Source organism: Triticum aestivum, chromosome 3D (genome assembly GCF_018294505.1).
Source record: "Triticum aestivum cultivar Chinese Spring chromosome 3D, IWGSC CS RefSeq v2.1, whole genome shotgun sequence".
Taxonomy (NCBI): domain Eukaryota; kingdom Viridiplantae; phylum Streptophyta; class Magnoliopsida; order Poales; family Poaceae; genus Triticum; species Triticum aestivum.
In genome coordinates, this window is record NC_057802.1 from 582,006,950 (window position 1) to 582,034,461 (window position 27,512).

The following is a 27,512-nucleotide window of genomic DNA, read 5'->3' on the forward strand; positions in this document are numbered from 1 at the left end:
CAGAGTACTTTGGCGGACGGTTCACATTGCTTTTAATATTACTCCACCGAATTCTATCACTACGTTATTTGGGACATGGCTCACTGGGATTGAGCCTGAATTAGCGAGACATATTCGTGTTGGAGTTTGCGCTTTGTTGTGGACTATCTGGACTTGCAGGAATGATTTGGTTTTTAACAGAACATCACGTATTCACTTTTTGCAGGTTATTTTCCGAGCCACGGCCGTGATCCGTTCATGGTCGCTACTCACTCCGATGGAGGCCAGGGAGCATTTGGTTACTGGATCTATCCGCTGGGAGATGGTAGCTCGGGATATCTTCAACCGGTTTGGATGGCGGTCATGTAATAGGATAGGCAATTAGTTTCCCTATCTATCTTTAGCCAGCCGGTTGTGGCGTCTTTATCTTGGCTAGTCTGTGTGTTCAGCCTCTTTTAGCTCTGTGTGAGCTGTCTTTTTATTTACTTTTCGGTCGGAGACTTTGAAACCTTGTTGGAACCTTTTATTTTGGTAATAAGATGGCCGTATGCATCATTCTGATGCAGAGGCCGGGGAGATCCCTTTTCGAAAAAGAAAAAAAAAACCAACCAAATGTGTCTCCCCACAGGAAGGGAAATACTGAACCTACCTAGACTATGAGCTTCTAAATTTGACACCCGAGACTCGAGACAAAAATTACAAGAAGTAAAAGTAATTACAAGAAGTAAAAGTAGATGAAGTTTCTAAGATTTCATTAACAATAGCTCGATATTCTCCACCCGCTCGTTGATGAATGTGTTGTTCCACTTGCTTGCAGTCCGATACACTTGAATGTATTGCACCCCAAGATCTTGCGCTAGAGATAGTCTGGGAAGGTCTATTTTTGATGCTTTGTCCGTTTGAGTTGAATATTTATAAGGGCAACTCCGATCAACAGGCCCATTTGGTCCGTTTGGGTATGTGAGCAAAAGAAAACATAGCCAAACGTGTGGACACAAACGCAAAAACTGCCTGTCACGTGTATATGTGGATGCAAATCTGTCCCAAATTTGGGTTCGATTTGCGTCCACGCGAACATGAGATGGACGCGCCATGTGTTGCTCGGTGTCCAGCTCGGCCCGCGCGTCGGCCCCCCAACTACCTCCCATCGGTCTTATTTAATTTCACAAGTACGGAAGAACCTACACATCAGCCACATAACCAGTCCATGCGCATTTATTTTAATGCCACGCGTGTGGTGGGGGGCCGCCAAGTCCACTTCCTCCCTTCTTCTTCTTCCTCTTGCCCCCCAGCCGCTCGACACCAACCCTAGTCGTCGCCCACCATGAAGCACGACAAGCATGACCACAAGGCCGGCTCCTTGTCGAGGCGCCGCCGCGTAGCCAACTTCACCATGGCGTCGCGGCCACGGCTTCGCCTCTACATGCATGTCCACCACGAAGCACCACGACTTGGGCATGGTGGATGGGGAGAGGAGGTGGAGTTTAGATATCACGCATCGGGGAGGTGGTTGTGCGTGTAGAGGAGGGGTTCATAGAGATGCGATGTGGACGGCTACAGAGCACAACTTAAATAGGTGCGGCGGCTGGAGTAGGCTTATCAGTCACCGTGTTTGCACTGACACGACACCGCCCGCTCGTCCGCCACCCTGGCCGACATCAATGCCACAGAGTCACGTCCGCATTGGAGCGACGCTGACTGACATGAATGCGCAGCAATGCTTCGTGCGGAGAGGGTGCATGGCAGTGGTCCGGACACCCGCAAAGCCGGCCTTGGTTTGGCTCCGGATTGCGTCAAAATAGATGTCCAGACCAGTCTGCGGACCGATGGGGTACCTTGTTGGATGGCAAAATGAGTTCGGACCGCTCGATCCAGACGGATGCAGGTGGTCCATGTTGGTGATGCCCTTGGCATACAAAGTGAGTCAACATAGCTTCTGAATGCATGAACAATATGCTTGTAAAAATGCGCACATAAACAAAAGGAATTCAAAAAATATATACAAAAAATTTCACGTTTCCTATGCGATTCTATTTTTAAAAAAACATTTAGAAAAATATCACATTTGATGCTCTAAAGGAGAAATAATATTAAGCACTGAATTTATTTTTCACAAAGGATGCAAAACTAAAGTTTTCACAGTTTTTTTAACAGAACGATCAGATTGCTCGAGATTTATATTAAAAACTGTTCAATTTATTTGGCATTTCAAAAACCATTTGACAATTCAACGTAGGTAGGAGCACATGGGCAGTAGTCTGAAGACGAAGACCACACGCAAGGTCTCTGTTTGTAGTAGGCTGCAGCCCTACGCACGGTCTCGTCCCATCACCATGGCCTATCGTAGAATTAACTCTCGACTGGGGGAACCGGTGGAACCCAAAGCCAATAATGGCGGGCTCTCCCCACTCCCAAACCGCAAGCTCACCCCACTCCCCACATTCCCACGCCTCGTCGCAGATGGCGCCGTCGGTGCCGAGGAAGCGCAGGGTGAACCGCCCGGAGAACGAGGAGGTGGCGGCCTGGCTCTTCTTGAAGCACCGGTCCATGGCGGAGCAGCAGCCGGGCGGCCTCCCGGAGCACCAGGGCCACGCGCTCTCCACCGCCTACCGCTGCGTCTGCGCCACCAACGTGCCCATCCGGACCTTCGGCGACCTGGCCCGTCTCAGGTGCGCATCTCCCCCGCCTCTTTCAAATCAAACTGCTTCCGTCTACGCTGTTGTTAGGATGAGGCGAGGTTTCTGTCGGTTTCGGGGTCGCGCGCTTTGGATCTGAGCAATGCATCCGGTCTGCATAACTTTTGTGGCTGTAGAATCATACAGTAGTTTTCAGCTCCATCGTGTGTCCATTTGCTCTGCTGCAACCGTTGATTTACTGCAGGTGTATGGTGAAATCAATTTAGGTCATTACTTACCATTTTTTGTCTGGCGAACTGTGCTCATATCACCTCTAAGTTGCCATTCAAATTGGGATTTGCCTGCATGTAGATAATCACACTACTGCTATACCACTAGACCAGTATGGCTTCGTTTTGACCCATATGTATCTTCTGTTTCTCTGTGTGTGTTGAATTGTGTCATGGAAATCACATACTACTAGACTAATATGTGGAATGTATCCAGTACCAAATGTTACTTTCTACATTGAGTCGCATCGATTTTTCAGAAACTTTACATTTTCTGAATCAGTTTGATGATCACTGTTGTTGCTTCTGCGGTTCTTTTATTCTTCTCAGGGGCGTTGAAGATTGGGTTGTTCACCTCCTGAAAGATTCCTTGCCAGGGTCCACCCTTGATCTGCCCCAAGAAAACCCTCCAACATTTGTCTCTGTGGCCCCATCTGACCTGCACCAGCACCTCGGCGATCTCCTCAAGACCGAGAAGGGCGCCGACGTGGTTTTCGAGGTTGATGGTCACACTTTCGCAGCACACCGCTGTGTGCTCGCTGCCCGATCACCGGTCTTCAGTGCGGAGCTCTTTGGCGGTATGAAGGAGGGCAACACCGCAGGTGCCGTGCGCATAGATGAAATGGAGGCAGAGGTGTTCAAGGCGTTGCTCTGGTTTGTGTATACCGACTCCTTACAGGTGACAGAAGAGGAAGATGAAGATGTCATGTGCCAGCATCTGCTTGTTGCGGCGGACAGGTATGGCATGGAGCGGCTGAAGAGTATTTGCGAGGAAAAGCTATGCAAGTTCGTCAACGCAGCCACAATAGCGACCATCCTGACGTTAGCTGAGCAGCACCACTGTGATGGCCTAAAGAAGGCGTGCTCAAGGTTTCTTGGCTCCCCGGCCAATCTTAGGGCTTTGTTGGACAGTGACGGCTTCGATCATCTCAGCAGGAGCTGTCCTTTGGTTGCTAAAAATCTGATTGCCATGTCGGCCCTTGTTTAGTGGGATTGTTGCTTTAGCAATTATAGTTCCACGGTCTGAAATGGTTTTCTTGTACCAGCAATGGTCCTTAGCTCCCTAGTTTGGTTTCAAGACTTATTATCTGGTATTTATCGTGGATTCTTATTGTATGACTATCAGACTACCTATCTAACATTTGAAGAAACAGGAAATTAGTACTGTCACTTTATTTTTATTTGGTGTTTCTTTGCATGTCTTCATCCTTCTAAATTCGGCCTAATGGCAATTAATATCTTTTACATTTTCTTATTAGGAATTTTGTCCTGGCATATTACTAAATTTATCCTAATGGCATGCAGAATTATGCTTATTTGGTCTCTGTTATGTTAGTTCGTTGACAGGTGCTTATTTTCCTATTATTTAGTAAAATAGCTTGGTTATCAAGTAGCCACGCTGACTGATATTCACCAGCCTTGCAAGTTCTCTGGCTACTCTTTTTCTTTTCATTGAATGCTTTGGATGCCCACTGCAAATTAGGGAGAGAGCTGCAGGTTTCGAATAAATCTCAGACCTTGACTCAAATGCACTAAGGTGCATCCAGTTACTCATGCACTCAGGCCTTTGATCTGGAACTGGGGGTGCAGATCTAAACTTTCATTCTTGCATCCTGTAGAGCAGAAATTCATGCATTTGATTGGAGAAAAAAGAGCTTTCATATCATCCCCCACTCCACCACTTTCCCCACCCTCCCGTGTCGCCCCCCGTGAGGCGACGGGGAGGAACCCTACCGCGCCGCCGTCAACTACCTTCTCCGCCCCCTCCTCCCTCGCCGGCGCCAAAGGGCGCGGCCGGGCGAAGCCTGGCCGGCGCCGGCGCCGGCGAGGCCTCCTCGTTCCCCCTCCCGGCGTCCTTGGCGTGGGCCGACGCGGTTGGATCGGGGTGCCTCGCTGGCCCAGGGCGAGGCGGCGCGGCTGCGTGGTGATGGCGCGGTCGCGTGGCGGTGGCGCGACGAGGTGGGCGTCAAAGGGCATGCTGGTGCGTGGAGCGGCGGGGGCGGCGTGCGGGTGCTCATGGCGGCAGGCGGATCTGGCGTGGCGGCGGTCACGACGAGGCAGGCGTCGGTGGCGGGGTCCGGCGAGGCCTGGGCCAGCTCCTGCTTGGCGCAATGGTGGTGCAGGTCGCGGGCGACAGGGATATGCGAGTGGCCATCCCTGCCTTGGTTTCGGGCTGGTGGGGGCGGCGGCGCAGTGGTGGTGGCTAGCGGGGCGTGTTGGTCGTGTCCGCGCCGGGACCTTCCTGGTCTGGCGCTCGGACGTCGGCGGGCGGCACGAGGAGGCATCTCCGGTGAGCTTCCTTGGCTGCGGCTGCGGGTCGATTTGGTCTCCCTCGTCGGCGCGCGCACGGTTGCAGATGGCCTCGCGGAGATGTGTGTCAACTACCATGGTGGGGCGACACGGGCGTGCTCGCGGGGGAGCTTGGTTGGAGGGATAGGTGGCCTCGATGCGGTCACGCCACCAGTCGTCGGCACGGTTTGCTGATTTGGATGCGTCCGCTCCTCCTTCTCCCCCTTTCCTCGTGTTCGGCGGGGAGTTCAGTTGGAGGGATAGGTGGCCTCGATGCGGTCGCATCACCTGTCGCTAGCACGGGGTGTGCCGGTCCGGATTCGTCCGCTCCCCTTTCTCCCCCTTTCCTCGGCCGCGGGCGAGTTGGCGCAGGTTTACCAGCGGAGCGTTTGCGGGGGGATCTGTCGGTCGAGGGCCGTCGGTTGGTCCAAAGCTGGGGCCTTTGTGTCGGTCTCGGGGTTGTCTGGTTGCAGAGCGACGGCTCGGGTGGCGGGAGGCGCGACGTTTGTGGGCGTAGCGTGCGTCTCAGCTGCGGGCGGGCAACCATGGGCTCGTGGGTGGTGTGGTTGTGGGTGATTGACGGAGTTAGGGTGCACCGGTGGGGTGTGAGCACCGGGGTACACCACTTGTCCAGTCCTTTGACTCGTCGATGGTGGCGGTGGCCGTTGCCGCCGTACCCTTCCTGAAGGCTCCATCGCAGCGTTCCCACTCTTGTCGTCTTGCTCTGGGTGAAAATCTGATCTTCGCGGATCGGGCGGTGGCGGCTATCCGTGGTCGTACTCTTCTTGGAGTCACCGCTTTGGAGGCATGGCTTCGTTGTGGTCCGGTTCACCTCTCTATTGTTTTGTCGGTGGGGTAGTGTGTCGGTGCCTGACACCTTTGTATCTTGCCTTGGGTGTGTGCGTTGTGTGTGGTGTTCGGTATCTCGAATGTATTCAATGATGGTTGCTTTATAATATAAAGTGGGGGCAAACCCTATTTCGGTAAATTCATGCATTTGCTGTTGAAATGTAAAAAAGTACTTACAGCCCTCCATTCCTTGCAACAATGATTTAGTATTTTTCTTTTCTTTTTTGCCGGGAAGATTAAGTATTCGGTATTTTTCTTTTCTTTTTTGACGGGAAGATTGAGTATTCAGTATTTTTCTTATGTTTTAAGTTAATTTATTGAATTGCACCACCATGTTTTAAAATGTGGTTGAGTTCATATATGCACTCTTTGCTACCTTCAGTTAGGCACGACCAGACACCTTATAATGTTGTAAATATGCAAAAGAAATTAGAGGAAGGGTCAGGCTTTGAATAAAACTCTTCATGTTAGGCGAGTGTGACTTGCACGCAACGGCCCAGTCGGGCTCCAGGAGCCCGTTTTTCGCCGGTTAGGGCCGAAACTGGCGCCGGTGGAGCCAGGCCAAACCCGGTGCGCTGGGGGCGCCGGGGAAACTGATTTTGGCGCGAACAGGAATGGGCCCGCCGAGTCAGCGACACGCCGCTTCGTCGTCCTCATCGCCTCGGTTCACGCGCGAATCAATGCCAAGGCTACCGCGCCGGTCAGCCTCCATTGATGCCTCACAGGCGCAGTGAAGGCGCCGCGACGCGCGTCCCGCCCGCTCCCGCCACGCTTCACCCGGCAATGCAGGTTCTCACCTCCCCGCTTCGGCTATAAAAGTCGACCTCCCCGCTGGTGAACGCCACAGTTGCCACAACTCGCCTTCTCTCTCGCCTCGTCTCGCCATAGAAGCAACTCTCCCCCTCTTCTCCCGCTGACGAGCAATGGCCGAGCATTACCCAGGCGACGCCGCGGTGGCGAAAGGCTTCGGCCGACGCCATCTCCGTGAGGACGAGGCGCGCCTCTTCTACGAGGCCGACTATCCGGCGCCCCCAGACATGCGGGTGCCGGGCTCGTGGAAGTTGAGTGCCGGCGGCGTCCCGGTACCCCCAGTACCCACCGGGGCTGAACGGCGGGCCGAGATCGCCCAAATCCGTTCGTCGCTGTCGGAGGCGCAGCAGAACGAGCCGAGGTACGCCGCCGACAGCCACACGCAGTGGACGATGTACTTCTACTGCCGCCGCGAAGACCAGATCGCCTCCGCCAACGGCACCATCCCCCGTGGCCGCCTTAACGCCGACGGGCGGCGCGAATGGTGGGGCGTGCCCGGACGCACCCTCGAGGCCGTCCTCGACCACATCGAGACCGGCAACACGCCACGCCTCGAGTACCCGGCACCTCCGACCTTCTCTCGCCGCCGTGGTAGCTCCTGGATGCCACGGCGAATGGAGACGGCGACCTCCTCCTCGTCGGGCTCCGGTTCGCTCTCCTCCGGGTCGCCAGCGCTCTGCCCCGTCAAGCCGAAGCCGCAGGAGACGCCGGGTGCGGCGCCCTCATCATCAACGAGGGCGGCCACCCCTCCCCGTGTTCCCTCCGCCTAGTCCGGCTGAAGACCGAGCCTGGGTTCCTCTGTTGGAAATATGCCCTAGAGGCAATAAATGGTTATTATTATATTTCTTTGTTCATGATAATTGTCTATTGTTCATGCTATAATTGTGTTAACCGGAAATCGTAATACATGTGTGAATACATAGACCACAACGTGTCCCTAGTAAGCCTCTAGTTGACTAGCTCGTTGATCAACAGATAGTCATGGTTTCCTGACTATGGACATTGGATGTCATTGATAATGGGATCACATCATTAGGAGAATGATGTGATGGACAAGACCCAATCCTAAGCATAGCTCAAAGATCGTGTAGTTCGTTTGCTAGAGCTTTTCCAATGTCAAGTATCTTTTCCTTAGACCATGAGATCGTGTAACTCCCGGATGCCGTAGGAGTGCTTTGGGTGTGCCAAACGTCACAACGTAACTGGGTGACTATAAAGGTACACTACAGGTATCTCTAAAAGTATCTGTTGGGTTGACACGAATCAAGACTGGGATTTGTCACTCCGTATGACGGAGAGGTATCTCTGGGCCCACTCGGTAATGCATCATCATAATGAGCTCAATGTGACTAAGGAGTTAGCCACGGGATCATGCATTACAGTACGAGTAAAGAGACTTGCCGGTAACGAGATTGAACAAGGTATTGGGATACCGACGATCGAATCTCGGGCAAGTAACATACCGATTGACAAAGGGAATTGTATACGGGATTGATTGAATCCTCGACATCGTGGTTCATCCGATGAGATCATCGTGGAACATGTGGGAGCCAACATGGGTATCCAGATCCCGCTGTTGGTTATTGACCGGAGAGGCGTCTCGGTCATGTCTGCATGTCTCCCGAACCCGTAGGGTCTACACACTTAAGGTTCGGTGACGCTAGGGTTGTAGAGATATTAGTATGCGGAAACCCGAAAGTTGTTCGGAGTCCCGGATGAGATCCCGGACGTCACGAGGAGTTCTGGAATGGTCCGGAGGTGAAGAATTATATATAGGAAGTCCAGTTTCGGCCACCGGGAAAGTTTCGGGGGTTATCGGTATTGTACCGGGACCACCGGAAGGGTCCCGGGGGTCCACCGGGTGGGGCCACCTATCCGGGAGGGCCCCATGGGCTGAAGCGGGAAGGGAACCAGCCCTTAGTGGGCTGGGGCGCCCCCCCGTGGGCCTCCCCCTGCGCCTAGGGTTGGAAACCCTGGGGTGGGGGCGCCCCACTTGACTTGGGGGGGAAGTTTCCCCCCCTGGCCGCCGCCCCCCCTTGTAGATGGGTTCCAGGGCCGGCGCCCCCCCCCTCCAAGGGGCCTATATATAGTGGGGGGAAGGGAGGGCAGCAGTTCCCTAGCCCCTGGCGCCTCCCTCTCCCCCTGCAACACCTCTCCCTCCCGCTTGCGCTTGGCGAAGCCCTGCCGGGATCCCCGCTACATCCACCACCACGCCGTCGTGCTGCTGGATCTCCATCAACCTCTCCTTCCCCCTTGCTGGATCAAGAAGGAGGAGACGTCGCTGCTCCGTACGTGTGTTGAACGCGGAGGTGCCGTCCGTTCGGCACTCGGTCATCGGTGATTTGGATCACAGCGAGTACGACTCCATCAACCCCGTTCATTAGAACGCTTCCGCTCGCGATCTACAAGGGTATGTAGATGCACTCCTTTCCCCTCGTTGCTAGTATACTCCATAGATGGATCTTGGTGATGCGTAGGAAATTTTAAAATTCTGCTACGATCTCCAACAGTGGTATCAGAGCCAGGCCTATGCGTAGTTACGATGCACGAGTAGAACACAAAGCAGTTGTGGGCGTAGATGTTGTCAATTTTTCTTGCCACTACTAGTCTTATCTTGTTTCAGCGGTATTGTGGGATGAAGCGGCCCGGACCGACCTTACACGTACGCTTACGTGAGACAGGTTCCACCGACTGACATGCACTAGTTGCATAAGGTGGCTAGCGGGTGTCTGTCTCTCCCACTTTAGTCGGAACGGATTCGATGAAAAGGGTCCTTATGAAGGGTAAATAGAAATTGGCATATCACGTTGTGGTTTTACGTAGGTAAGAAACGTTCTTGCTAGAAACCTATAGAAGCCACGTAAAAACTTGCAACAACAATTAGAGGACGTCTAACTTGTTTTTGCAGCATGTGCCTTGTGATGTGATATGGCCAGAAGATGTGATGAATGATATATGTGATGTATGAGATTGATCATATTCTTGTAATAGGAATCACGACTTGCATGTCGATGAGTATGACAACCGGCAGGAGCCATAGGAGTTGTCTTTATTTTTTGTATGACCTGCGTGTCATTGAATAACGCCATGTAAATTACTTTACTTTATTGCTAAACGCGTTAGCCATAGAAGTAGAAGTAATCGTTGGCGTGACAACTTCATGAAGACACGATGATGGAGATCATGGTGTCATGCCGGTGACGAAGATGATCATGGCGCCCCGAAGATGGAGATCAAAGGAGCAAAATGATATTGGCCATATCATGTCACTATTTGATTGCATGTGATGTTTATCATGTTTTGCATCTTATTTGCTTAGAACGACGGTAGTAAGTAAGATGATCCCTTATAATAATTTCAAGAAAGTGTTCCCCCTAACTGTGCACCGTTGCGAAGGTTCGTTGTTTCGAAGCACCACGTGATGATCGGGTGTGATAGATTCTAACGTTCGCATACAACGGGTGTTGACGAGCCTAGCATGTACAGACATGGCCTCGGAACACACGCAATACACTTAGGTTGACTTGACGAGCCTAGCATGTACAGACATGGCCTCGGAACACGGAAGACCGAAAGGTCGAGCATGAGTCGTATAGAAGATACGATCAACATGGAGATGTTCACCGATCTTGACTAGTCCGTCTCACGTGATGATCGGACACGGCCTAGTTAACTCGGATCATGTTTCACTTAGATGACTAGAGGGATGTCTATCTGAGTGGGAGTTCATTGAATAATTTGATTAGATGAACTTAATTATCATGAACTTAGTCTAAAATCTTTACAATATGTCTTGTAGATCAAATGGCCCACGTTGTCCTCAACTTCAACGCGTTCCTAGAGAAAACCAAGCTGAAAGATGATGGCAGCAACTATACGGACTGGGTCCGGAACCTGAGGATCATCCTCATAGCTGCCAAGAAAGATTATGTCTTAGAAGCACCGCTAGGTGAAGCACCAATCCCAGAGAACCAAGACGTTATGAACGCTTGGCAATCACGTGCTGATGATTACTCCCTCGTTCAGTGCGGCATGCTTTACAGCTTAGAACCGGGTCTCCAAAAGCGTTTTGAGAAACATGGAGCATATGAGATGTTCGAAGAGCTGAAAATGGTTTTCCAAGCTCATGCCCGGGTCGAGAGATATGAAGTCTCCGACAAGTTCTTCAGCTGTAAAATGGAGGAAAATAGTTCTGTTAGTGAGCACATACTCAGAATGTCTGGGTTACACAACCGCTTGTCTCAGCTGGGAGTTAATCTCCCGGATGACGCGGTCATTGACAGAATCCTTCAGTCGCTTCCACCGAGCTACAAGAGCTTTGTGATGAACTTCAATATGCAGGGGATGGAAAAGACCATTCCTGAGGTATATTCAATGCTGAAATCAGCGGAGGTGGAGATCAGAAAGGAACATCAAGTGTTGATGGTGAATAAAACCACTAAGTTCAAGAAAGGCAAGGGTAAGAAGAACTTCAAGAAGGACGGCAAGGGAGTTGCCGCGCCCGGTAAGCCAGTTGCCGGGAAGAAGTCAAAGAATGGACCCAAGCCTGAGACTGAGTGCTTTTATTGCAAGGGAAGTGGTCACTGGAAGCGGAACTGCCCCAAATACTTAGCGGACAAGAAGGCCGGCAACACCAAAGGTATATGTGATATACATGTAATTGATGTGTACCTTACCAGTACTCGTAGTAGCTCCTGGGTATTTGATACCGGTGCGGTTGCTCATATTTGTAACTCAAAACAGGAACTGCGGAATAAGCGGAGACTGGCAAAGGACGAGGTGACGATGCGCGTCGGGAATGGTTCCAAGGTCGATGTGATCGCCGTCGGCACGCTACCTCTGCATTTACCTACGGGATTAGTTTTAAACCTCAATAATTGTTATTTAGTGCCAGCTTTGAGCATGAACATTGTATCTGGATCTCGTTTAATTCGAGATGGCTACTCATTTAAATCCGAGAATAATGGTTGTTCTATTTATATGAGAGATATGTTTTATGGTCATGCCCCGCTGGTCAATGGTTTATTCTTGATGAATCTCGAACGTGATGTTACACATATTCATAGTGTGAATACCAAAAGATGTAAAGTTGATAACGATAGTCCCACATACTTGTGGCACTGCCGCCTTGGTCACATTGGTGTCAAGCGCATGAAGAAGCTCCATGCAGATGGACTTTTGGAGTCTCTTGATTACGAATCATTTGACACGTGCGAACCATGCCTCATGGGTAAGATGACCAAGACTCCGTTCTCCGGAACAATGGAGCGAGCAACCAATTTATTGGAAATCATACATACCGATGTGTGCGGTCCAATGAGTGTTGAGGCTCGCGGAGGATATCGTTATGTTCTCACTCTCACTGATGACTTAAGTAGATATGGGTATGTCTACCTAATGAAACACAAGTCTGAAACCTTTGAAAAGTTCAAGGAATTTCAGAGTGAGGTTGAGAATCAACGTGACAGGAAAATAAAGTTCTTACGATCAGATCGTGGTGGAGAATATTTAAGTCACGAATTTGGTACGCACTTAAGAAATGTGGAATCGTTTCACAACTCACGCCGCCTGGAACACCTCAGCGAAACGGTGTGTCCGAACGTCGTAATCGCACTCTATTGGATATGGTGCGATCTATGATGTCTCTTACCGATCTACCGCTCTCATTTTGGGGCTATGCTTTAGAGACTGCCGCATTCACTTTAAATAGGGCTCCGTCGAAATCCGTTGAGACGACACCGTATGAATTATGGTTTGGGAAGAAACCTAAGCTGTCGTTTCTAAAAGTTTGGGGATGCGATGCTTATGTCAAGAAACTTCAACCTGAAAAGCTCGAACCCAAGTCGGAAAAATGCGTCTTCATAGGATACCCTAAGGAAACTATTGGGTATACCTTCTACCTCAGATCCGAAGGCAAGATCTTTGTTGCCAAGAACGGGTCCTTTCTGGAGAAAGAGTTTCTCTCGAAAGAATTGAGTGGGAGGAAAGTGGAACTTGATGAGGTGATAGTCACCCCTTCCGAACCGGAAAGTAGCGCAGCGCGGGAAGATGTTCCTGTGGTGCCTACACCGACTGGGGAGGAAGTTAATGATGATGATCATGAAGCTTCGGATCAAGTTACTGCTGAACTTCGTAGGTCCACAAGGACACGTTCCGCACCAGAGTGGTACGGCAACCCTGTCCTGGAAATCATGTTGTTAGACAACGGTGAACCTTCGAACTATGAAGAAGCGATGGCGGGCCCGGATTCCGACAAATGGCTAGAAGCCATGAAATCCGAGATAGGATCCATGTATGAAAACGAAGTATGGACTTTGACTGACTTGCCCGATGATCGGCGAGCCATAGAAAATAAATGGATCTTTAAGAAGAAGACAGACGCGGATGGTAATGTGACCATCTATAAGGCTCGACTTGTCGCTAAGGGTTATCGACAAGTTCAAGGGGTTGACTACGATGAGACTTTCTCACCCGTAGCGAAGCTGAAGTCCGTCCGAATCATGTTAGCAATTGCCGCATTCTATGATTATGAGATATGGCAAATGGACGTCAAAACGGCATTCCTTAACGGCTTCCTTAAGGAAGAATTGTATATGATGCAGCCGGAAGGTTTTGTCGATCCTAAGAATGCTAACAAAGTATGCAAGCTCCAGCGCTCAATCTATGGGCTGGTGCAAGCATCTCGGAGTTGGAACATTCGCTTTGATGAGATGATCAAAGCGTTTGGGTTTACACAGACTTATGGAGAAGCCTGTGTTTACAAGAAAGTGAGTGGGAGCTCTGTAGCATTTCTCATATTATATGTGGATGACATACTATTGATGGGAAATGATATAGAATTCTTGGAAAGTATAAAGGCCTATTTGAATAAGTGTTTTTCAATGAAGGACCTTGGAGAAGCTGCTTATATATTAGGCATCAAGATCTATAGAGATAGATCAAGACGCCTCATTGGTCTTTCACAGAGTACGTACCTTGACAAGATATTGAAGAAGTTCAATATGGATCAGTCCAAGAAGGGGTTCTTGCCTGTATTGCAAGGTGTGCAATTGAGCACGGCTCAATGCCCGACCACGGCAGAAGATAGAGAAAAGATGAGTGTCATCCCCTATGCCTCGGCCATAGGGTCTATTATGTATGCCATGCTGTGTACCAGACCTGATGTAAACCTTGCCGTAAGTTTGGTAGGAAGGTACCAAAGTAATCCCGGCATGGAACACTGGACAGCGGTCAAGAATATCCTGAAGTACCTGAAGAGGACTAAGGATATGTTTCTCGTTTATGGAGGTGACGAAGAGCTCGTCGTAAAGGGTTACGTCGACGCTAGCTTCGACACAGATCTGGATGACTCGAAGTCACAAACCGGATACGTGTATATTTTGAATGGAGGGGCAGTAAGCTGGTGCAGTTGCAAGCAAAGCGTCGTGGCGGGATCTACATGTGAAGCGGAGTACATGGCGGCCTCAGAGGCAGCACAGGAAGCAGTCTGGATAAAGGAGTTCATTACCGACCTAGGGGTGATTCCCAATGCGTCGGGCCCGATGACTCTCTTCTGTGACAACACTGGAGCTATTGCCCTTGCCAAGGAGCCCAGGTTTCACAGGAAGACCAGGCATATCAAGCGTCGCTTCAACTCCATTCGTGAAAGTGTTCAAAATGGAGACATAGATATTTGTAAAGTACATACGGACCTGAATGTAGCAGATCCGTTGACTAAACCTCTCCCTAGAGCAAAACATGATCAACACCAGAACGCTATGGGTGTTCGATTCATCACAATGTAACTAGATTATTGACTCTAGTGCAAGTGGGAGACTGTTGGAAATATGCCCTAGAGGCAATAATAAATGGTTATTATTATATTTCTTTGTTCATGATAATTGTCTATTGTTCATGCTATAATTGTGTTATCCGGAAATCGTAATACATGTGTGAATACATAGACCACAACGTGTCCCTAGTAAGCCTCTAGTTGACTAGCTCGTTGATCAACAGATAGTCATGGTTTCCTGACTATGGACATTGGATGTCATTGATAACGGGATCACATCATTAGGAGAATGATGTGATGGACAAGACCCAATCCTAAGCATAGCTCAAAGATCGTGTAGTTCGTTTGCTAGAGCTTTTCCAATGTCAAGTATCTTTTCCTTAGACCATGAGATCGTGTAACTCCCGGATGCCGTAGGAGTGCTTTGGGTGTGCCAAACGTCACAACGTAACTGGGTGACTATAAAGGTACACTACGGGTATCTCTGAAAGTGTCTGTTGGGTTGACACGGATCGAGACTGGGATTTGTCACTCCGTATGACGGAGAGGTATCTCTGGGCCCACTCGGTAATGCATCATCATAATGAGCTCAATGTGACTAAGGAGTTAGCCACGGGATCATGCATTACGGTACGAGTAAAGAGACTTGCCGGTAACGAGATTGAACAAGGTATTGGGATACCGACGATCGAATCTCGGGCAAGTAACATACCGATTGACAAAGGGAATTGTATACGGGATTGATTGAATCCTCGACATCGTGGTTCATCCGATGAGATCATCGTGGAACATGTGGGAGCCAACATGGGTATCCAGATCCCGCTGTTGGTTATTGACCGGAGAGGCGTCTCGGTCATGTCTGCATGTCTCCCGAACCCGTAGGGTCTACACACTTAAGGTTCGGTGACGCTAGGGTTGTAGAGATATTAGTATGCGGAAACCCGAAAGTTGTTCGGAGTCCCGGATGAGATCCCGGACGTCACGAGGAGTTCCGGAATGGTCCGGAGGTGAAGAATTATATATAGGAAGTCCAGTTTCGGCCACCGGGAAAGTTTCGGGGGTTATCGGTATTGTACCGGGACCACCGGAAGGGTCCCGGGGGTCCACCGGGTGGGGCCACCTATCCCGGAGGGCCCCATGGGCTGAAGTGGGAAGAGAACCAGCCCTTAGTGGGCTGGGGCGCCCCCCCATGGGCCTCCCCCTGCGCCTAGGGTTGGAAACCCTGGGGTGGGGGGCGCCCCACTTGACTTGGGGGGGAAGTTTCCCCCCCTGGCCGCCGCCCCCCCCCCGTTGTAGATGGGTTCCAGGGCCGGCGCCCCCCCCCCCTCCAAGGGGCCTATATATAGTGGGGGGAAGGGAGGGCAGCAGTACCCTAGCCCCTGGCGCCTCCCTCTCCCCTGCAACACCTCTCCCTCCCGCTTGCGCTTGGCGAAGCCCTACCGGGATCCCCGCTACATCCACCACCACGCCGTCGTGCTGCTGGATCTCCATCAACCTCTCCTTCCCCCTTACCGGATCAAGAAGGAGGAGACGTCGCTGCTCCGTACGTGTGTTGAACGTGGAGGTGCCGTCCGTTCGGCACTCGGTCATCGGTGATTTGGATCACGGTGAGTACGACTCCATCAACCCCGTTCATTAGAACGCTTCCGCTCGCGATCTACAAGGGTATGTAGATGCACTCCTTTCTCCTCGTTGCTAGTATACTCCATAGATGGATCTTGGTGATGCGTAGGAAATTTTAAAATTCTGCTACGATCTCCAACATGCTCCCCGTCAAGAAGGAGCACGCGGAGATGGCCGCCGCCGACGAGACGCCCTCAAGTGGGCGAAGGCGGACTACGTCCGCGAGCAGGTGGCGCGCCAGCGCCAGGCCTGCGAGGATATCAAGGCCCGGCGCCGCGGACGCGAGGAGGGCGACGTCATCGTCCTGGACAGCGACGAGGAGGACGCGCCCGGGCCGTCCAACCCCCCGCGCGTCGGCAACCTTGGTCAGGGGTGCAGCAGGGACGGCGGCGGCTCCGGCGGGACACAGGGCGGCGGCGGCGACGACGGCGACGACGTCGACGATGGCGGCGGCGACTACACCCAGTTCTACAGGCTCCTTGGCATGTAGAAGGCGGGCGGCGGCTGCGGTGTAGTAGGGCTAGGCGTAGTTTGTTTGTTTTCTTTTTTTGTACAAATTTAAATGAAAAATCACCAAGTTTGTGCCGAATTCGAATCAAATCGCCGAGTTGGGGGCGACCTGGGGGTGACGACTGGGAACACAATCGCCCCCACGCCAAATGTAAGCCCCGGTTCGGCCCCAGACAACAATTTTTCGGCATCCTGGAGGGCCGAACGGCTGGAGATACTCTTATAACCTGTGCTCAAGATTCTATCCATGTTCAGTGTTTGTGTGATGAGCCTAGAGTCGTCAAATTTCTTTTGTCCAAAATTTTGTGTTCCTTTAGAATGATATCTTTCAAAATGAATTACCAATAAGATACTCCCTCTGTCTCTTAATATAAGACGTTTTTGCGGTTGAGACGCACCATGCATGTGAATTCGAAGGACAGGGATCAGGTGATTTGCATCTAGATTGACCCAGGGAAGATTTCATTTCGCAGTAGATTGTCCCAGACCCTACAGCTGCTATAGCAGCCAATACAGGGCAATTTCAGCAGGAAAACTTGGGATTTTCAGCAAGAAAACAGAGTATACATTCAACATCACTGGTTTATAGGTTAGAACTTACAAACATGCATCACCAGTTTGACAGTTGAAAAACAAGGGAAAGAAAGGTCAGGGGGTTATGCTTACAAGCAAACCATCTGACAAACCCACCAACATTGATTTTTGAACGGTATTGGTTAGGTTAGGGGGTTAAGTGAACCAAAAGAAAGGTCAGGGGGTTGTGCGAACAACCCACTTTCTTCATGGGAGTAAAATAGACTTTCTCCGAGTAGAAATAGAAAAAGAGATGTCATTTGGTTCACATCATAAGAATTTTTTCCGTTGAGTCTAGGCTGATGTTTTTTTTCGAAATGTAGAGGATAGGAACCAATCCTATGTAGGGATTGGGATCCATTCCTACGAACCAAAGGACTCTAAAGGAAAAATTCTTATAAGAATCCTATCCTATAGAATTCCTATGAAATTTCTTTAAGCCAAAGGAGGCCTAAGAATTAATCGAGCATCTTCCTATTGTTCTAATAAACATAAACCAACACAAATATGCAGTTAATCAAACCTACGTAGTTAATGAATAAACAAACCAAAGTGTGATCAACAGAAATCTACGATTAATTAGTGACACCAATCAAACTATCAAAAAGCTAATGTCCGACCATAAATTCCATGTTTTGCAAAAAAGCTTTAGTAGTAGGCTAGTAGCTTAGTCGACAATAAAAGAAATTGAGCATCGATGAGAGTTGCGCACTAGTAGAAAAAGGGTCTTTAGTCCCGGTTCATAAGGGCCTTTAGTTCCGGTTCTGGAACCGGGACTAAAGGGTCGTTACTAAAGCCTCCCCCTTTAGTTCCGGTTCTTACACGAATTTTTTTTTGAATTTTTTATTTTCAAAATTTTAAATTATTTTAACCTCTAATCATCCCTCATCACTGCTCAATTTAACCTCTAATCTCTAATCACCCCTCATCATTCCAAATCATCTAACTTCCCGGACGGTCACCCATCCTTTCACTACTCCAACCTGAGCACGCTTAACTTCCGGGTTCTATTCTCCCTCGTTTCCAAGTCTGCACTTGTTGTTTTCCTGATAATAGTAAGATGTCAATCCTATTAACCCTCAGGAATTTAGCTTGAGCATTGAGTCACACATTTCACTGTTTGAGTTTGAAACTATTGTTCTAAAAAACAATAATTATTTAGTAACACTAATATTTCTTGAATAAGTAGTTTGACCATAGTTTGACCACAGCTTGACCAGATTTGACCAAAATTCAAAAAAACTGAAATAATTATTTAGTAACACTAATATTTCTTGAATAATTAGTTTGACCATTGTTTGACCATAGTTTGACCAGATTTGACCAAAATTCAAAAAAAACTGAAATAATTATTTAGTAACACTAATATTCTTGAATAATTATTTAGTAACACTAATACTTCTTGAATAAGTAGTTTGACCATAGTTTGACCAGATTTAACAAAAATTAAAAAAAACAGAAATTTGAGCATAACTTTTTTTCCTTTTAGAATTTGAGGATTCTAAATATTTGCAAACAGGCCATAGGCTGTCAAAATCGGATGCGGATTTTCGTGCTGAACATTTTGATATATTATACGTTTTTTCTGACATCATATGCAAAAGTTATAGCCGTTTTACATTTTCCCTACACTTTTTGCAAAACATGTCCAAATTTAAGTTTTTAAATTTTCCTAACTAGTACATGTAGTAACATAACTACATCTGGAAGGATTTTAATTTTTGAAGTTTTTATCATTTTCTTTTGCTTTTTACAAAACTGAAAAGGCGGTCCACGGGGGGCGGGGGGGGGGGGTAGAGTTTGAAAAAATGGGACCTTTAGTACCGGTTCATGCTTGGTGGCTCGAACCGGGACTAAAGGTCTAACCTTTAGTACCGGTTGGTGCCACGAACCGGTACTAATGGGCATCACACCCTTTAGTCCCAGTTCGTGGCACCAACCGGGACTAAAGGTCCCATTGAACCGGGACTAATGCATGTACGGTGCCTTAGCTGCTCGAACCGGGACACATTAGTCCCGGTTCGTAATGCAACCGGGATTAATGCTCTTTTCTGGCTGAACCAAAGCCCTGTTTTCTACTAATGGCGTCAATGTATCAACAAGCATGGCGGTGCAAGATTTGTTGCTAGTGCCACTGAAGACTGACATAGCATGGTGCATCAACAAGCATCACATGGTGCAAATTTTGTCGCTAGTGCTACTGAAGATTCACATGGTATGGTGCAAGCATGGCATGGTGAAGAACTGAAGATTGATATGGCAATGTACACTTGCTAGTCAAGCAGGTAGAAATAAGGCTTGTCTGTACCAGCCGGCAATGGCAATGTACTGGGAGTTGGAATCATGTGAGACTGAGATGATATCATGTACTCGTCGTGTAGAGGCGGAGAGGCCCCCCTCTTCGCCGCTGCCAGGAGCCCTGGTCATAGCCTTTCCTCCTCATCCGTCACAAACCACCAGCTTTGTGGCGAAGCAACCGCTAACCCATCGAGCGCAGCTATGAAGAATTGCTGCCGCAACCTTTCCTGAACAGCGACTGCACCATGATAGCTGCACTTTTGTTGGCGATTTTAAATTTTGGTTTGTGCACACCCGCCGCGGCCTTCGTATCCTCCATGTGGGGGACGATGATCGTAGATATGACGAATATGCTAGAATTGCTGTTAGCATACAAAGTGAGTTCACATGGCTTCCAAAATGCTCAAAGTTTCCACCGTTTTCACAGAACAATCAGATTGCTCGGAGATTTACACTCAACACTAGTCTGATTTTTCTGGCATTTCAAAAACCATTTGTCATTTCAACATGCGTAGGCACATGGGCAGGCAGTCCGCAGACGAAGACGACGCGGTCTCTGTGTAGCCTGCACCTCTAGGCACGGTCTCGTCCCATCATTGACTGCGTCGGCATTTATTTATTTGCTTATTTTTATTCACCTGTCAAAACCCCCTCCCCACTCCCCACACAGCCTCAGCCCCCTCCCAATCCCACATTCCCACGCCTTAGCTCTGGGATCTTAGTTTTGTTTGGTGGATGGATGTAACGGCCTAGTCCTTCGGGGATTTTAGTTGTGCCCATTTGGTCCGAGCATGAATTCTCGGTTTGGATGGCTATTGATCTGTGGAATCATCAGTTTCAGTTCTGTTCCCCTTATGTTTACTCATCTGCCGCGACCGTTGATTTGCTGCAGGTATATGCTGAAATAGATTTAGGCCATTACCATTTTTATATCCCTTTAGGGTTGCCATTCTACTTGGGATTTGCCTGCAAGTAGATAACCAGACAAGTGGTATAAGTTTATAACAGTATGGCTTTAGTTTTGATCTATGTAGAACGCTTTCCCTTTGATTTTTCTTTTGTGTGTTGAATCTAGAGGCGGAAATCACACACTAGATTGATGTGTGGAATGTATCTAGTACCAATGGTTGCTTTCTACATTGAGTTGCATTGATTTTTGAAAAACTTTTACATTTTCTGAATTAGTTTAATCATTGGTGTTGCTTCCTCGGTTCTATTATTTTTGTCAGGGGAGTTGAAGGTTGGGTTGTTGATGTTATGGAAGACTCCTTTCCAGGATGCAGCCTTGATTTGTCTCCTCTGAGAAGTAATACACCAGGAGAAACGGGTAATAGTTTTCTTGATTGCTCACGTGTCCTCTGGAATCTGTTATTCCTTTTCATCATCAGAATGACAACAAGTCTTCTTCCCCTTCAGTTTTATCAATACTCAGTTTAATGGAAACAGGTTTATTATTATATCTTACAAGGGTACTGTCCTTTTAACAGGGAAGAAGAACACACGAAACAAACCTTATGTTCCACGGTTGAAATCAGCTGCTTATGCAATAATGATCACACTCTACAGGTATGATTTTTTTAGGGTGGGAGGTGGGGGGCTATCTTACCTAATTTTGTGTTGTTCACGCTGCAAAATTAGTGCAACCTTAGTACAAAGGGCAACATTTAATCAGAGGAAAAGGGAAAGGACGCTTGAATATGCAACAGCGGATATTGACAGTTGTTCCCCCCCCCCCCCCCAGGGAAATGGAAAGAGGGAAGGAATTTATGATGAGGCAAGAGCTTATTGATGCTGCTGAGGCCAGTGGTCTGTCACAACATGCAATAGGGTACAGTTTCAGTGATTCAGTATATGCCATGGTTGCTGATTTCAGCTGATATTTTAGTGCATCACTAACTGTCTCTGTTGTATTATGAGCAGCCCAAACAACAGTAGGAATTCTCGGAATGACGGTTACAGTTACACTGGATGGAATAGCATGAAGACGTTAACAAATAAGGATCTGGTTGAGAAAAAGAGTAACCCTGCAAAGTAATGTACCAGGCTCATCCCCATGTTAATGTTATGTTTTTCTGTCATTTACTAAAAAGAATTGGATCTTTTAGGGGGGTAAACCCAATACGTTTTATACTCACGTATTAGACCAGACAAGTTTCATTACCTTCACATCACTGGCTATTGCTGTATAATGTACTATTGTGGCTCTGCTAGCTATTGATTGTGAACTTCTTACTTTGCCAGGTCTTTCTTAAATGATAAAATGATATTATAATGGACTCAAACTCAAGGAGATACCAGAGATATAAAATATTGCACTTGTATGCATGAACTTGACTCTCATTAGAGGGTTCATAGGGTTCTCACATACTCCCTCTGTCCGGAAATACTTGTCGGTGAAATGGATGTATCTAGATGTGTTTTAGTTCTAGATACATCCATATTTAACCATTTCTCCGACAAGTATTTCCAGACGGAGGGAGTATTTAAGTATGATTGTGTCTGCACTAGTTTATCTGATTCACTCTCTTGCGACATTCACCGGATAGAAAAGCCTCTCACATGTTTTGGTCTGACTGTGGATCGGCTAGATCCAAAAATGCGGCTAACCTTTGACTCTGGTGTGCTTTTGCTGTTTGGTACATGTGTTCTCTAGTAATTTAACTTGTATCAAGAAACATTCCTACTTCAGTTTTTCTCTTGGTCGGAGAAGTTTGATACAGTGCAGCAGTGAAGTCATATATATGCTAGCAGAGTATCAACATCTGATAGTTAGCTTGTTGATGCTTGTCGGCGCCTTAGGTAATATAATGCCCTCTAATCTTTTGAGCTAATTAAGAAAATATATCTTTTAAACATACAGCTCTGCGGTGGTATATCATCAATTTTCTATTGATGGAATAGAAGCAGGCATGTCCAATTCCATAGCTCCTTTGAACTTATCTGGTCCACAATATGAACCTGAAACATGATTATAAAAATCTTGCACATGTGGCCATTTGGGAATGTTCCAGATGTATGCTAGTTTGCTACATGAACCAGATCTTGCTCATTACTTTGGTCCTACAGTTATCTCTTTTATTTCCACCCTGAATACAAGCAGCAGCTCACCCTGTTCAGTTTGCATCTCCTCTTTCTCTCTGGGGCTTTATTTGCCAAGCACACACATTCTGTTGAGATAACAAGCATAGACTTGGGGCTTACCGTATGAGTTTGCTGTAGGTATTACCTAACAGAAAAAGGCAAAGAGACAGCTCGCGATTGTCTTGCACGGTCTGGATTGGATGGTCCTGCAGGACCTTTAACGGCGGCCGGTCATCCTGCAGTTGTGCTCAGCGATTCAGATTCTGATGAATACGACGGCAGCAGTCCCCTGATAGGTATTAATAAAGGTTTCTGCTCATGCAGCATGAATTTCCAGATAACCGATGATTGTACATCAGCAGCACTATAATAAATTCCTTTTACTCAATTGCAGGTTCTGAAAGAAGTGGACTTCCAAACTCAAAAGCAGGCAGTTCCAGTTCCTTTGGTATCAGCATGCTTTCTTTGCATATAATATGATGATATATTCCATAAGCAAAATATTACTGTACTCCCCATTGATCTTTGTAGTTAATGGCATTTTTTCAGACAATGGCTGTGCTACTAATTCTCCTCTTTCATCTCGAGAAATGTTTGGACAGCAATCGTTTAGTGCAATGGTACACTTTACTTTCCCTTTCCGTACCTTTCTTTTTCAAATGGAACATAATGCAACATTTTCTTTTCTAACGTCAGGGTTCTGCTGAAAAGTCTTTACTAGCTATGCCACCTCATCAATCTAATGAAAGTTTTCTGAAAGCTTATGAAGTGGTGCTGATATTGGATGATCGAGATACTTTCGGGTCTGTATGATCGTACCTTACTCATGAGTTGTATTTTTTAGTTGTGTCTGATATTTAAGTAGGATCATAATAAGGCTGTCTTAGCAAATAAACAATATATTAGGCACCCCCCCCCCCAAAAAAAAGAAAAAAACATCTTTTGAGGAGGGTAAAGTAACTGAGGATTGGGAGTATGCGTACCTAGTCTCTTTTTCGCATGACCTGCAAGGGCATTCTATTCTCCATGTTGATACTATTTCTGTTAAAATAAGATAGGCAAGGGATTTCACATATTTATCCACTTACTGCTGGAATTGTGAATCTTGATGACACTTTGATTCGTTATCATGTGTTACTTAAACTGTTTAACCTTCTGCTTCTGTATATAAAATTTAGATTCTGCATGTTGTTTAATTAAATTATTTTCCAAGGAAATAAATTGATTATTGTTGCACCCAATAGTTTTTTATGTTTTATTTAATCATCCATCTATGTATCAGAATTCAGTTCTCTTATGATTGCTCCCTTTTTGTGCAGGCCCCGTTCCAGAAGAAAAGTTGTTGATAATATACGCTCACAGTTTAATATTCCCGTAGAGGTTAGTTGGATTGAGAGTTATGTGAACTCTTCTTTGTTTAACACTGCTTGCCCTTTCCTTTCTTGTATCTAATTCATCAGTACTCCTCTGGGTGTTATCCTTGTTCATTTCTTCAGACAACCAAAATACACTGCTGAAAGTCATTATATGCATCAACACGGCTGTAAATTAAATGCCCTGTACTGCTGGATTAATTATCTGATATGTTTGGTCGCTGCCCCACTGTGTTGATGATTGCTGACTGCACTTTTTTCTTGCTTGTGTGCAAGGAGACAACATAATAATATTAACAAAGTTGCTTTGCATAGATTGAACTGTTCATCTAATGTGCCAAAGAAAATTGTACTGATCGTTCTGTTCGAACCATGTCATCCAGATTAAACACTTGCCTGTTGGAGATGCTCTTTGGATTGCTCGCCATAAAGAACTTGACACGGATTATGTTCTTGATTTCATTGTTGAAAGGAAAAATGTGGATGATTTACTTGGCTCAATTAAAGACAACAGATACAAAGATCAAAAACTAAGACTGAAGGTACCATCTGAAAATAGCTTTGATTTTTGTCATTAATATTATAAACCTTCCATCTTAACTTTCCCAGTTCTTCATGCTTTCAATTTCTCACTGATAGTAAAAAAGGGCAGCCCGGTGCACGTAGCTCCCACTTGCGCAGGGTCCGGGGAAGGGTCCGACCGCTTTGGGTCTATAGTACGCAGCCTTTCCCTACATTTCTGCAAGAGGCCCGTGACCTCATGGTCACAAGGCGACAGCTTTATCGCTGCGCCAAGGCTCCCCTTCCAATTTCTCACTGATAGTGATAAAAAAAATTGTATCGTAGATTACCATTTGTTTCTTGTGACAATCCTGATCAGCAGTTGTGGCAACACAACACATTGTTTTGGTCATGTTGCAAATAAGTTGATGGGCATAGTCTAGCCTGTTTGGCGGCACAGGTATGGAGGCATCTCTAAACAGTTAGATAAAGAACTTTTTATTTTGACGAAGAGCAGCAGCGCATTGGATCTGTGCTTCTTTTTTTTAGATCAAGAACTTTGTGATATCTTGTTTATTTTAGATTTCAATTGGGTTCCAGACATGCTGAATACGAAAGGAATGTTTCCCTGCAACGTGCTGAGTGTCTTTTGACCAGCCATGTTTTATGCCCGCATGCTATCCCCTGTGATTTGATGTTGCTTGAGTCTAATCTTAGCCGAGGAGATTTTTTTTCCTTATTCTTTGTTATCATTAATTGAAAAGCATAGCCCATATTTGGGTATGAGATGATGAAGGACGATGTTATTAGCAGACATAAGCTTGAGCCTGTAGATTGTGCATCTCTTCCCAAAGAAACTGTATTTCTTGTCCATATATATGGGTTTGCTGTGGTTATTTTAGCAACAATACGACGTGATACCTCCATTTGTTGTATCCTTTGCAGAAATGTGGGCTAAGGAAGCTAATATATCTAGTTGAAGGGGATGTAAACACTATAGATAGATCAGAGAGCGTTAAAACAGCGTATGTACTCTTCTCATGAAGCCTGGACGATCATGTTAACCCCTGAATGGCAGTGTTTTTTTCTCGTTGTTTAACATTATTAAGTATCATTCCTTCCGTTCAGGATGTCAGTTGTATGCCCTATTAACTTCTCCATATGCCTTCTATTTCAGTTGCTTCACTACTGAGGTTCTTGAAGGATTTGATGTCCAAAGAACCACTGGGTATGCTGACACTGAAAATAAATAAGGCCACCTCACGGGCTCTATAATTGATTACTACAGCAGAAACTTCTCTGCTGGTGTTGATACCTCTCGACTTTGCCTGACCTATGACGAGTTTGTGAAGAGGTGTTCTGACCTTGAGAAGGTCACTATGAGCGATATATTCGCCCTTCAGCTTATGCAGGTAACTAGGCGAATACGGCCACCTCCACCAAAGTTTGTCGGGTAGTCCATTTCATGCAGTAGTTTTCTCATTTATGGTGCATGTAAATCAGGTGCTAGAAGAAGCTGCTCTTGCTGTCACGAGTCTCTACCCCACTCTTCTCTCGCTTGCTAAGGCGTACACCATGCTTGTGAGTCCTCTTCTCCTTTCAATACAATGCTCTTTACATATACAACTTATACAATGTTCTTTACATATACAACTTATACAATCTTTACTTACTCATTGGAACAGATGTGACCAGTGTATGTACACACACATCCTTAGCTGCTCGTGCTATTGATGTACTGAACAATTCAACATATCTGTAGAACTAAGAGTTTATCCTTGTAACTTTGAAGGATGGCGATAGGCGTGCCCAGGAGGAGATGCTGAAGAAAAAGAGCGACATGGTCAACACGGGGGCTAGCAAGAACATCTTCAAGCTCATCTGGGCGGAAGGATGAACACCCGTACTTGACTGGTCTTTTGGTCACCGTCGCGGTGATTTTGGGCCACCAATGCAAGTTTCCAAGGAGAAACAGGCGGGACCCTTTTTGTGCTGTGCCTGGTGCCTTGGAGAAGCTGAAGTCTCTGAACTTGTAACCACCACCTAAAAGAACGCCTTAGCGTAGCCTCACTCCCCGTTTAAATTACTAATCGTACGTCGTAGAATTGCATGCCGCAAATTATGGAGTCGTCGTGTTAAGGTAGTAGTGTGTGTATATATACTAATATTAGCTCTTGACTCAGTTGCCTGGATCATGTGTTGTCTCGTGTTATCTCGACCTTGCTTGCATGGAAAGCAGGCAAGGCAGGTATTAGAATTTAGCCTGCCGGCAAAGTGAGCGTAGACTCGCTAGAGCCCATGGTTTTCGATCCATGTGCTTGATGGAACCTGGAAGCGTTCTTTGATCGGTGGCATGTCCATGTTCTGCAAGAACGACATGTTGAGCAGATTCTGTTTTGTGAAGATTGTGGTGTTGAGGAGCCGATTGAACGTCGTTGCTTCCTTCCGGTCAGGATCCCTTCTCTTCATCCGGATTCATGGGCTGTAGATATTGTTGATGGCAATCAAGTTTCGGAACTGCATGCTGCTATCATTTTGTGTGGGTGCAGGACGATTTGCACTGAAAGAAACAATAGAGACATGGAGAATTTCAGATGGGCCACTGATACCATCCACGCTCTAGCTGCGCTAGTGGGCTCGAAGATGGCATGAGAGCCGAGGGAGAAATTGGTCTGGATACACCCCGAGATCATCAAGGTCAATGCTGCCACGAGCTATTACGAGCAAGATGGCTATGGTAGTATGAGAGTTGTTCTTCGGGACCAAGCAACTTGGTATTGATTTGCACAAAATGCAAGCACTATGGAAGCCTTGGCGCTCCTTGATGGCATTCGTCTTACTCTTGAACATCTCAAGGTGATCATCGAAAGTGATGCTCAAGATGCGCGAATGCTAAATGAGGCAAATTTTTCAAGAGCAGACCTAGCTCCATTGTCCATATCAAACCGAA

The 27,512-nt window shown here is 47.2% G+C and overlaps 1 pseudogene; it reads left to right on the plus strand.

Moving 5' to 3' along the window:
* The first annotated feature begins 2,317 nt into the window (after positions 1-2,317).
* On the plus strand, positions 2,318-26,466 carry LOC123080678 (crossover junction endonuclease MUS81-like; annotated as a pseudogene).
* Positions 26,467-27,512: the final 1,046 nt, after the last annotated feature.